Source organism: Pituophis catenifer, unplaced genomic scaffold (genome assembly GCF_029215685.1).
Source record: "Pituophis catenifer annectens isolate HBS135680 unplaced genomic scaffold, rPitCat1.0.hap2 SCAF_3, whole genome shotgun sequence".
In the NCBI taxonomy this organism is placed as follows: domain Eukaryota; kingdom Metazoa; phylum Chordata; class Lepidosauria; order Squamata; family Colubridae; genus Pituophis; species Pituophis catenifer.
Genome location: NW_027256883.1, coordinates 212,021,450 through 212,034,009, shown reverse-complemented (window position 1 = coordinate 212,034,009; position 12,560 = coordinate 212,021,450). Strand labels below are relative to the sequence as shown.

Genomic DNA, 12,560 nt, shown 5'->3' with positions numbered 1-12,560 from the left:
AACAATTGTCACCTTCATAAAATCCTTATCCAGGCCTGGAAGTTTGGTCTTGCATTCGTTAATAAAAACAATAACAGCAGAGGGTAAATTAAAATAATAATAATAATAATAATAGGCGATTATACGGGCAGTTAATTTTAATTAATCTACGCTGGTTATCACCTTCCTTCCTTCCTTCTTTCTCTTCCTCCTTTCTATTCTGACTTTGGCTGGCTCTCTAGATATACGCATGCAGCTAGTTCTCGACTTACGACCACAATTCAGCCAAGCGAGGTAGTTGTTAAGTGAGTTTTGCCCCGTTTTACGACCTTTCGTGCCACGGTGAATGGTTGCGGTTATTAAATGAGTAACCTGGTTAAGTGATTCTGGCCTCCCCATTAACTCTGCTTGTCAGAAGGTCGTAAAAAGGGGATCATACGATCCCGGGACACCACAACTGTCGTAAATGTGAGTCAGTTGTGAAACGTCTGAATTTTGACGACGTGGCCATGGGGAAGTTGCAAGGGTCATAAACGGGGGTGAAATCCAGCAGGTTCTGACAGGTTCTGGAGAACCGGTAGCGGAAATTTTGAGTCGTTTGGAGAACCGGCAAATGCCACCTCTGGCTGGCCCCAGAGTAGGGTGGGAATGGGGATTTTGCAGTATCCTTCCCCTGGAGTGGGGTGGGAATGGAGATTTTGCAGTATCCTTCCCCTGGAGTGGGGTGGGAATGGGGATTTTGCAGTATCCTTCCCCTGGAGTGGGGTGGGAATGGAGATTTTGCAGTATCCTTCCCCTGGAGTGGGGTGGGAATGGAGATCTTGCAGTATCCTTCCCCTGGAGTGGAGAGAGAATGGAGATTTTGCAATATCCTTCCCCCAGGAGTGGGGTGGGAATGGGGATTTTGCAGTATCCTTCCCCCAGGAATGGGGTGGGAATGGAGATTTTGCAGTATCCTTCCCCCAGGAGTAGGGAATGGGGATTTTGCAGTATCCTTCCCCTGGAGTGGGGTGGGAATGGAGATTTTGCAGTATCTTTCCCCCTGGAGTGGAGAAAGAATGGAGATTTTGCAATATTCTTCCCCCAGGAGTGGGGAGGGAATGGGGATTTTGCAAGTATCCTTCCCCCAGGAGTGGAGTGGGAATGGAGATTTTGCAGTATCCTTCCCCCAGGAGTAGGGAATGGGGATTTTGCAGTATCCTTCCCCTGGAGTGGGGTGGGAATGGAGATTTTGCATTATCTTTCCCCCTGGAGTGGAGAAAGAATGGAGATTTTGCAATATTCTTCCCCCAGGAGTAGGGAATGGGGATTTTGCAGTATCCTTCCCCTGGAGTGGGGTAGGAATGGAGATTTTGCAGTATCTTTCCCCCTGGAGTGGAGAAAGAATGGAGATTTTGCAATATTCTTCCCCCAGGAGTGGGGAGGGAATGGGGATTTTGCAGTATCCTTCCCCCAGGAGTGGAGTGGGAATGGAGATTTTGCAGTATCCTTCCCCCAGGAGTAGGGAATGGGGATTTTGCAGTATCCTTCCCCTGGAGTGGGGTGGGAATGGAGATTTTGCATTATCTTTCCCCCTGGAGTGGAGAAAGAATGGAGATTTTGCAATATTCTTCCCCCAGGAGTGGGGAGGGAATGGGGATTTTGCAGTATCCTTCTGCCACGCCCACCAAGCCACGCCCAGAGAACCGGTAGTAAAAAAAATTGGATTTCACCACTGGTGGTAAGTGTGAAAAATGGTCACAAGTCAATTTTTTCAGTGCCCTTGTAACTTCGGTCACTAAGCGAACTGTTGTATGTTGAGAACTATCTGTATGTATATGTACACTCCTATGCAAGTGTGACACACACACACACACACACACACACACATTGGGGGAGGCATATGACATCCTCGCAACTGGTTTCTGTCAAAATTGTCCAGATGGGAAAAATGAGTATTAATGTGAGATTTCTGTCAGGTATTTGATAAATAGATAGAAAGGTAGGACTGAGTGATTGATTGCTTTTCTCTTCCTTTTGGGTGAAGACATTCTAGTAATAAATATAGAGTTACTTTCCTCTGGGAAATAAAATATTAAATTTAAATTTTAATTAAAATAAACCTGCCCTGAGATTTATGGTGGCTGTTTTCTCAACCTTGCCAACTTGAAGCCGCGTGGACTTCAACTCCCAGAATTCCACAGTCAAAATTCAGGGACTCCCAGAATTCCACAGCCTGCCCCCCCCCCATGCCCAGCTGAGCCACGCAATCATCCGAGGCTTTTTTAAAATTATTTTTGAAAGCATTTTTTTCTACCACCTCTTCGGCCGAAAAAAATGCTTTTAAAAGTAAAAAAAAAAAAGACTCTGATGATCGCGCGACTCAGCTGGGATCGTCAGAGGCTTTTAAAAGCATTTTTTTCTACAACCTGTTCGGCTGAAAAAAAATGCTTTTAAAAGTAAAAAAAAAAGCCTCTGATGATCGTGCGGCCCAGCTGGGATCGTCAGAGGCTTTTAAAAGCATTTTTTTCTACAACCTCTTCGGCCAAAGAGGTTGTAGAAAAAATGCTTTTCAAAGCCTCTGACGATCCCAGCTGAGTTGCCTGATCGTCAGAGGCTTTTAAAAGCATTTTTTTTTTTTACAACCTCTTCGGCCAAAGAGGTTGTAGGAAAAATGCTTTTAAAAATAAAAATAAAAAAAAGTTGGCCATGCCCACCCAGTCACATTACCCCCACCCACCAAGCCATGCCCACAAAACCGGTAGTAACAAATTTTACATTTCACCACTGATTCTGTTCCTTTCCCCACTACCCGTCTTCTGAAGGGTTTTTCCAGCTTTCCTTATCAGCTAATCAAACGCTGATTAAATTTTTCTATCCTGAGCAATTCAAGCCCACACCGGGGCTGCAGGCAAACTGATTGCTTCTTATTTTCTTCAAAAAACACCACTTGCCTATAAATATATATATATTTATATTTGGTCCTTAATTATGGCTCTCGGGTTTAGCTGAGTTTGGATGTCACAAAAGTTGATCAGTTCTGCTTTGGAGTGAAATGTTTTTTGGCCGGGGGGTGGGGAAAGTTTTTTTTTTAAGCCGCTCTTACACTTCATCCAGCGTTTCGCAACTTCAGCAAACTTAAAATTTCTGGGCAATGGGTTGGTCCTCGACTTATGGCCACAGTGGAAACCAACATGTTTGTTGCTAAGCAAGACAGTTGAATTTTGCTCCGTCTTCTTGCCAGAGTTGTGAAGTGAATTCATTGCAGTTGTTAAATTAAACAGAATAACAGAGTTATGGAAGGGACCTTGGAGGTCTTCTAGTCCAACCCCCTGCCTAGGCAGGAAACCTTACACAACTTCAGACAAATAGTTATCCAACATCTTCTTAAAAACCTCCAGTGTTGGAGCATTTACAACTTCTGGAGGCAAGGAGTTCCCCTGGTTAATTGTTCTCGCTGTCAGGAAATTTCTCCTTAGTTGTAGGTTGCTTCTCTCCTTGATTAATAACCCAATTGTTAAGTGAATCTCCTTTTCCCATTGACTTTGCTGGTCAGGTCGCAAAAGGGGATCGTGTGACCCCCACCCCTCAACCGTCATAAATATGAGTCAGTTGCCAAGCATTTTGATCAGATGACTATGTGGGATTCTGCAATGGTCATGAGTGCAAGAACCGTTGGAAGTTCCTTTTTTTCAGTGCTGTCGTAACTTTGAACGGTCACTAAACGGATGGTTGTAAGTCTGTACAAGTAGTCCTCCACTTACGATCACAATTGAGCCCCACAAAGTGCTGCGGTTCAGTGAGATATTTGTTAAATGAGTTTTGCCCCGTTTTTATGATCTTTCTTGTGGTTGTAAAGTGAATCGCTGCAGTCGGTAAGTGAGTAACCTGGTTGTTAAGTGAATCTGGCTTCCCCCTTGACTTTGCTCATTGGAAGGTCTCAAAGGGGAATCACGTGAGCCTGGGACACCGTCACAAATATGAATCAATTATCGAAGCATCCAAATTTTGATCATTTGACCATGAGTTATTCTGTAATGCCAAAACGTTCGTAAGTGTGAAAAATGGTCATGTCGCTTTTTTCAGTGCTGTTGTAACTTCAAACGGTCATTAAACAAACGGTTGTAAGTTGAGGACTGCCTGTACTAAAGATTATTCCATTCGGCGTCCCCTGAATTATTTTTCTCTGTTTTACAGTCCGCTGTTTAATTTGACAGTAATGAAATTACAATGGTGGACCAGAATTTTGGAGAGGGTCAAAATAGAAATTAACCATCACTTTCACCTCTAGAGTCGTCTTTAAATGGGGTGGAAATTAGTACCCGACGTGATCTTGATTTTGGTGCGATGCTTTTTCGTATTGTGAAATACGAATACGATAGCAACAACTTGTTGGCGGAACTGTCAGTCTTAAAGATAAAAGAATTGGTCAGTCTGCTTTCGTTGTTTAAAACGAGAATATTGTCCGAACCGACAGCCACTGGGCTGTAGGAATTTAACCATTGGGCCTTATTTTGTACCGTTTTTAGTGAGAATATCTGTGTGATATTTGATCCTTCAGGCATCACTGCAAAGCATTTGTCCACTAAATTTGCACAAGAAGCTGGCTGGGGTTTATAAGAGTTGTAGTCCAAGTCAGACCAGGATTGCTCAACCTTGCCAACTTTAAGACATGTGGACTTCTACAGCCAGCATTCGTGGACTCCCAGAATTCCACCGCCAGCATTCATGGGCTCCGAGTCCCAGAATTCCACAGCCAGCTGTCAGCACTTCAAGCTGCATTTACTCTAGTGCTGACATAAGAAGGAGAAGCGGAGGCGTCTGGAAAGGGACGTTTGACTTTTCACCTACTTATTTTCCCTGGAGATAATATCCCCTAGGAGATGGGATGGGAGGGGGGACATTCCTTTGAGCTGGAGCAGTAGATTAGGGGTAGAGTGACTTGGAAGCTGGCCAATGAGTGCAGAGGAGTGGGGAACGGAAAGGGAGGGTTTTGGGGCTGGAAGTCAGTGTTGGCTTCGTTTGGAGTCGGGTTAGAATGTCGTGCTTAATAAATAGGAGTTTTTCTTCAAAGACTTTGTTTGAAATGCAATTTATTTGAGACGACCTTGAAACTTGACACCAGCGTTCATGGACTCCGAGTCCCAGAATTCCACAGCCAGCATTCATGGACTCCGAGTCCCAGAATTCCACCGCCAGCGTTCATGGACTTCGAGTCCCAGCATGCAGCCTGGAAAATTCTGTGAGTTGAAATTTGAAAAGTTGGCAAGATTGAGCGATTCCAGCCTAAACCTCTGGATGAGATGAATATGGGAACTGACAGGCGATGACTGCGGGAAAAGTAGCCGAGTCCATCAGACGATTATGAACTACTTATTGTACAGTGGATAAATTATTAACAAGGAATGGAAGTCGGAATAGATTTTTTTCTTTTTTTCTGGGAGCAGAAGAGCGGCCAAATTTCTGATGGAAATGCTTTAAAAGGAGAGCAGACAAATTCGTCCGAAATGAAGAATGTCACAGTCAGTCGTTGCGGTGCCTGTTTGGTATCCCGATATCAAAGAAATTCGAGTGTTCGTTTAGAGACTGGGATTGGGGGGGGGGTATAGGAGGGGAGGATGGTTGATCTGGGAGGGAGGGAGAGAGGAAGAAAGGAAGGGAAGGAAGGAAGGAAAGGAAGGAAGGAAGGGAGGGAGGAAGGGAGGGAGGAAGGGAGGAAGGGGAAGGAATGAGGGAGGGAGGGACAAAAGGGGAGGGGACGAAAGGGGAAAAGGAAAGGAAGAGGAAGGAAAGGAAAGGAATGAGAGGGAAGGAAGGAAGGAAGGGGAAGGAAGGGAGGAGAGGAAAGTGGAAAGAGGAAAGGAAAGGCAGGAGGGGGAGGGAAGGAAGGGGAAGGAATGAGGGAGGGAGGAAAGGGGAAAGAGGAAAGGAAAGGAAGAGGGAGGAAGGAAGGAAAGAAAGGAAAGGAATGAGAGGTAAGGAAGGAAGGGGAAGGAATGAGGGAGGGAGGAAAGTGGAAAGAGGAAAGGAAAAGAAGAGGGAGGAAGGAAGGAAGGAAAGGAAAGGAATGAGAGGGAAGGAAGGGGAAGGAAAGGGGAGGGGAGGGGAGGAAAGTGGAAAGAGGAAAGGAAAAGAAGAGGGAGGAAGGAAGGAAGGAAAGGAAAGGAATGAGAGGGAAGGAAGGAAGGGGAAGGAAAGGGGAGGGGAGGAAAGTGGAAAGAGGAAAGGAAAGGAAGGAGAGGGAAGGAAGGAAGGGGAAGGAAAGGGGAGGGGAGGAAAGTGGAAAGAGGAAAGGAAGAGGGAGGAAGGAAGGAAGGAAAGGAAAGGAATGAGAGGGAAGGAAGGAAGGGGAAGGAAAGGGGAGAGGAAGAAAGTGGAAAGAGAAAAGGAAAGGAAGGAGAGGGAGGAAAGGAAGGAAGGAGAAGGAACAAGGGGGGGAAGAAAGGCGAGGCGAGGAGGAAATGGACTGTGGGAGGAAGGAAAGAGGGAGGGAGGGAGGAAGGAAAGAAGGAAGAGAGATAGGAAATGGAGCGAGAACTGGCTCAATTGTGGTCATAAGTCGAGGACTCGCAATTATGGTCTTAACAGCTCTGCAAAGCAAAAGAAAGCTGAAGAGCCTAAGGCCGTCCTGGTTTCACTTAATGACAGCTTTGCTTAACAGCCGAGTTGCCCCTTGCCCATTGTAGTGACTAAACGAGGACTTGCCTGCAGAAACCAGGCAGGCTGACAATTGAAGGTTTGGCTCAGATTTCCGTGCCTGCTTTATCATCCTCCCTTCGTCCCTTTTCTCATTCTTCCAATTTTATTTTGACTTCATTTAAAATAAGTTATTCTATGTATTTATCCTGCGGTTCCTTGAATAGTCTTCAAGGGCTGCGAAGTCAGGGGCGAACCATATGCCTGCGATAAAAAAAAACTGCCAAGAAACTTGGAAAAAACAGCTTGAACAGAAAGAGAAAAGCACCTAATAAAACAAGAAAAAAAAACAGGCTCAAATCCATTTTAAAACACACAGCCAGAAGCCACCAAATAAAAAAAAAGGAATTTACTAACTTGGGCTGACTCACTCTGCTTACTCGTACCTCTTATCCCTCCGAGGCAAGGTGTAGTAGATACTCCCCAGCTCAGCTCAGCCTAGTTCCTTTGCCATACATAGTTCCTTTGCCTTGGTAGTACAGTGGTCTAAGGCAACCTGTTATTAAGACCAGCTGCCTGCAATTACTGCAGGTTCGAATCTCGCCAAGGCTCAAGGTTGACTCAGCCTTCCATCCTTTCTAAGGTAGGTAAAATGAGGACCCAGATTGTGGGGGCAATAAGGTGACTTTGTATAAATATACAAAAGGATGAAGGCTATTGCTTAGCACATTGTAAGCCGCCCTGAGTCTCCGGAGAAGGGCGGCATATAAATCAAATTAAAAATAAATTAATTAATTAAAAAAAAAAACTTGACTTACGACCACAATTAAGCCCAAAATTTCTCTTGCTAAGCGAGACAGTGCTGTGGCACTTGTTTGTTGTTGTTTTTTTCGTGTTCCCAGGCTAATCTATACCTCTGGATCTCCTGGTGGCCTCCCATCCGAGCGCTCACCAGCTCCAAAAACTACTGAGAGCCACCAACAATAACCAAGTCCTTGCCACGTGGGCAAATCCTTCCGTCTCACATCCAAAATGAAAACGAACACACACACAAAAAAAAAACCCCCAACCACACAATAAAATGGAACCATATCATAAAATTGCGGCGTTTTTAATTAAGAAGGGGCATTAAGCCCGCCTTCCAGCTGTTGCAAGGTTTCAAAACTCAACCTGGAGCGAGAACGCTGATGGGAATTTAATTGGCTGCAAAATCAATCATTCTTCGGCGTGACGAGGTGCAGAGGTTGTGCCAGGGGCATTGCGCCAACACCAACACTGGTGTTGACCCTGTTGATGAGTTGGGGCGTGGGGGGGGTCCATTTGGCTTTTGCACACGGTGTTTCGGCGTTCCTTTTCCTCCATCCATTTGCAAATTGTGGCCGCCTGCTTCTCCCTCGTGGCTCTTCAGTGGCGCCGGATTGACAGCTCCTTATTCTGCCCGTCTCGGTATCGATGATGGGCTGTCGTTTTCATGTGGTGAATTTTGTGGTTCTCCATTGCATCAGGTTTTAAGACTTCCATCAATCGATCAGAATAGAGCTCGAAGGGACCTTGGAGGTCTTCTAGTCCAACCCCCGTTCAAGCAGGAGATTCTATACATTCCAGAGAAGTGTCTGCCCAGTCTCTTCTTAGAAACCTCCAGTGATGAAGCACCCACAACTTCTGGTGGCAAGCAGTTCCACTGGTTAATCGTCAAACACTGTTAGGAAGTTTCTACTTAGTTCCAGGTTGCTTCTATCCTCGATTAGGTTTGCATCGGTGGGCACACGAGCTCAGCTGATTTTCAGGCTTTCTGGGCCCCTGGAAGTCGGCAAACAGGCCATTTCCAGTCTCCAGAGGGCCTCCAAGGGGGGGGGGGAGGCAGTTTTCACCCTCCCCAGGCTCCTAGGAAGGCTCTGGAGCCTGGGTAGGGCGAAAAATGGGCCTACTGGGCCCACTGTGCCAAAAGTGGGGGAAGCATTGGGGGGGGTCGTGCACACGTGTGGGGGCGGGGTGCATAGAATTATGGGTGTGGCCGTGTGCGTGCACGACCCCCCCCCCTTCCCCGTGCTCTCCCCACTTTTGGCACGCGAGCCATAAAAATCTGATTTTTCTCCCCATTTTCTCACCATGGATCACAATTTCTCGTTTAGAGCCAAAAAACACACACAGATGGTCCTTGATCTACGACCACAATTGAGCCCCAAATTCCCATTGCTAAGGGAGACCGTTGTTAAGTGAGTTTGGTTCCATTTTATGACCTTTCTAGGCCCCGATGTTAAGTGAATCACCCCAGTTGTTAACCCTGTTGTTAAGTGAATCGGGCTCCCCTCCTTGACTTTGCTTGTTAGAAGGTCGCAAAAGGGGATCCCGGAATACTGCAACCGTCGTAAGTATGAGTCAGTTGCCAAGCATCCAAATTTTGATCGCCTCACCATGGGGATGCTGCAATGGTCGTAAGTGTGGGAAATGGTCGTAAGTCAGTGCCGTTGTAACTTGGAACAGTCACTAAATCCATACATGCCAGCGAATTGAAGTTCACACATACTGGCTGGGGTACTCTGGGAATTGAAGTCTGCATGTGCCAGCTGAGGAATTCTGGTAGTTGAAGTCCGCATGTGCTGGTTGGGGAATTCTGGGAGTTGAAGTCTGCATGTACCAGTTGGGGGAATTCTGGGAGTTGAAGTCCGCATGTGCAGCTGGGAAATTCTGGGAGTTGAAGTACGCATGTGCTGGCTGGGGAATTCTGGGAGTTGAAGTCCACATGTGCCAGTTGGGGGAATTCTGGGAGTTGAAGTCCGCATGTGCCGGCTGGGGAATTCTGGGAGTTGAAGTCCACATGTGCTGGCTGGGAAATTCTGGGAGTTGAAGTCCACATGTGCTGGCTGGGGAATTCTGGGAGTTGAAGTCCGCATGTGCAGCTAGGGAATTCTGGGAGTTGAAGTCCGCATGTGCCAATTGGGGGAATTCTGGGAGTTGAAGTCCACATGTGCCAGTTGGGGGAATTCTGGGAGTTGAAGTCCGCATGTGCAGCTGGGAAATTCTGGGAGTTGAAGTCCACATGTACTGATTGGGGGAATTCTGGGAGTTGAAGTCCACATGTGCGGCTGGGAAATTCTGGGAGTTGAAGTCCGCATGTGCAGCTGGGAAATTCTGGGAGTTGAAGTCCACATGTGCGGCTGGGAAATTCTGGGAGTTGAAGTCCGTATGTGCCAGTTGGGGGAATTCTGGGAGTTGAAGTCCGCATGTGCGGCTGGGAAATTCTGGGAGTTGAAGTCTGCATGTGCTGACTATGGAATTCTGGGAGTTGAAGTCTGTATGCAGCAGCTGGGAAATTCTGGGAGTTGAAGTCCACATGTACTGGTTGGGGAATTCTGGGAGTTGAAGTCCGCATGTGCCAGTTGGGGGAATTCTGGGAGTTGAAGTCTGCATGTGCGGCTGGGAAATTCTGAGAGTTGAAGTCCACATGTACTGATTGGGGGAATTCTGGGAGTTGAAGTCCACATGTACTGATTGGGGGAATTCTGGGAGTTGAAGTCCACATGTGCGGCTGGGAAATTCTGGGAGTTGAAGTCCGCATGTGCAGCTGGGAAATTCTGGGAGTTGAAGTCCACATGTGCGGCTGGGAAATTCTGGGAGTTGAAGTCCGCATGTGCCAGTTGGGGGAATTCTGGGAGTTGAAGTCCGCATGTGCGGCTGGGAAATTCTGGGAGTTGAAGTCTGCATGTGCTGACTATGGAATTCTGGGAGTTGAAGTCTGTATGCAGCAGCTGGGAAATTCTGGGAGTTGAAGTCCACATGTACTGGTTGGGGAATTCTGGGAGTTGAAGTCCGCATGTGCCAGTTGGGGGAATTCTGGGAGTTGAAGTCTGCATGTGCGGCTGGGAAATTCTGAGAGTTGAAGTCCACATGTACTGATTGGGGGAATTCTGAGAGTTGAAGTCCACATGTACTGATTGGGGGAATTCTGGGAGTTGAAGTCCACATGTGCGGCTGGGAAATTCTGGGAGTTGAAGTCCGTATGTGCCAGTTGGGGGAATTCTGGGAGTTGAAGTCCGCATGTGCGGCTGGGAAATTCTGGGAGTTGAAGTCTGCATGTGCTGACTATGGAATTCTGGGAGTTGAAGTCTGTATGCAGCAGCTGGGAAATTCTGGGAGTTGAAGTCCACATGTACTGGTTGGGGAATTCTGGGAGTTGAAGTCCGCATGTGCCAGTTGGGGGAATTCTGGGAGTTGAAGTCTGCATGTGCGGCTGGGAAATTCTGAGAGTTGAAGTCCACATGTACTGATTGGGGGAATTCTGGGAGTTGAAGTCCACATGTACTGATTGGGGGAATTCTGGGAGTTGAAGTCCACATGTGCGGCTGGGAAATTCTGGGAGTTGAAGTCCGCATGTGCAGCTGGGAAATTCTGGGAGTTGAAGTCCACATGTGCGGCTGGGAAATTCTGGGAGTTGAAGTCCGCATGTGCCAGTTGGGGGAATTCTGGGAGTTGAAGTCCGCATGTGCGGCTGGGAAATTCTGGGAGTTGAAGTCTGCATGTGCTGACTATGGAATTCTGGGAGTTGAAGTCTGTATGCAGCAGCTGGGAAATTCTGGGAGTTGAAGTCCACATGTACTGGTTGGGGAATTCTGGGAGTTGAAGTCCGCATGTGCCAGTTGGGGGAACTGGGAGTTGAAGTCTGCATGTGCGGCTGGGAAATTCTGAGAGTTGAAGTCCACATGTACTGATTGGGGGAATTCTGAGAGTTGAAGTCCACATGTACTGATTGGGGGAATTCTGGGAGTTGAAGTCCACATGTGCGGCTGGGAAATTCTGGGAGTTGAAGTCTGCATGTGCAGCTGGGAAATTCTGGGAGTTGAAGTCCACATGTGCGGCTGGGAAATTCTGGGAGTTGAAGTCCGCATGTGCCAGTTGGGGGAATTCTGGGAGTTGAAGTCCGCATGTGCGGCTGGGAAATTCTGGGAGTTGAAGTCTGCATGTGCTGACTATGGAATTCTGGGAGTTGAAGTCTGTATGCAGCAGCTGGGAAATTCTGGGAGTTGAAGTCCACATGTACTGGTTGGGGAATTCTGGGAGTTGAAGTCCGCATGTGCCAGTTGGGGGAATTCTGGGAGTTGAAGTCTGCATGTGCGGCTGGGAAATTCTGGGAGTTGAAGTCCGCATGTGCAGCTGGGAAATTCTGGGAGTTGAAGTCCACATGTGCCAGTTGGGGGAATTCTGGGAGTTGAAGTCCATATGCAGTAGCTGTGGAATTCTGGGAGTTGAAGTCCGCATGTGCAGCTGGGAAATTCTGGGAGTTGAAGTCCACATGTGCCAGTTGGGGGAATTCTGGGAGTTGAAGTCCATATGCAGCAGCTGTGGAATTCTGGGAGTTGAAGTCTGCATGTGCTGACTGTGGAATTCTGGGAGTTGGAGTCTGCATGTGCTGACTGTGGAATTCTGGGAGTTGGAGTCTGCATGTGCTGACTGTGGAATTCTGGGAGTTGAAGTCCGCATGTGCTGACTGTGGAATTCTGGGAGTTGGAGTCTGCATGTGCTGACTGGAATTCTGGAAGTTAAAGTCCGTATGCAGCAGCTGGGGAATTCTGGGAATTGAAGTCCACCACATCTTAAAAATTGCTGGGATTGAGAACTCTGCAGCGCTGTTTCTGGTTGTGTGTATGTGTTAAGGAACCTTCTTTCTATGAATAATCGCGATGGCTTCAGCCAAGGCCTAATTGATCTATTAATAATGAATCAACATTGCAGGAAGAGCTGCCCAGAAGCCAAATTTCACCATGTTCTGCCGGGCTATAAACAGACTGAGTTTTCTTTTCGCTTGGTGGTGGGCCCAAAACATGTCAAAACAACCCTGGCGTGTGTTATTTTAAGGGGATTTTCACACACGACACAACCTCAGACCTGGGTTTCTCACACACACGGTGCCCTACGTCAGAACCTCATCTTGCTTGCCCCGCTTCAAAAGGGGCTTTGATTTTAGTTCG

The 12,560-nt window shown here is 47.2% G+C and overlaps 1 protein-coding gene across 1 annotated transcript in view; it reads left to right on the top strand.

Annotated features, from left to right (window-relative positions):
* The window catches only part of LOC139314562 (tyrosine-protein phosphatase non-receptor type substrate 1-like), a 162,368-nt gene that overhangs the window by 73,149 nt on the left and 76,659 nt on the right, over positions 1–12,560 (top strand). The gene's annotated exons all lie outside the window — the stretch shown is intronic.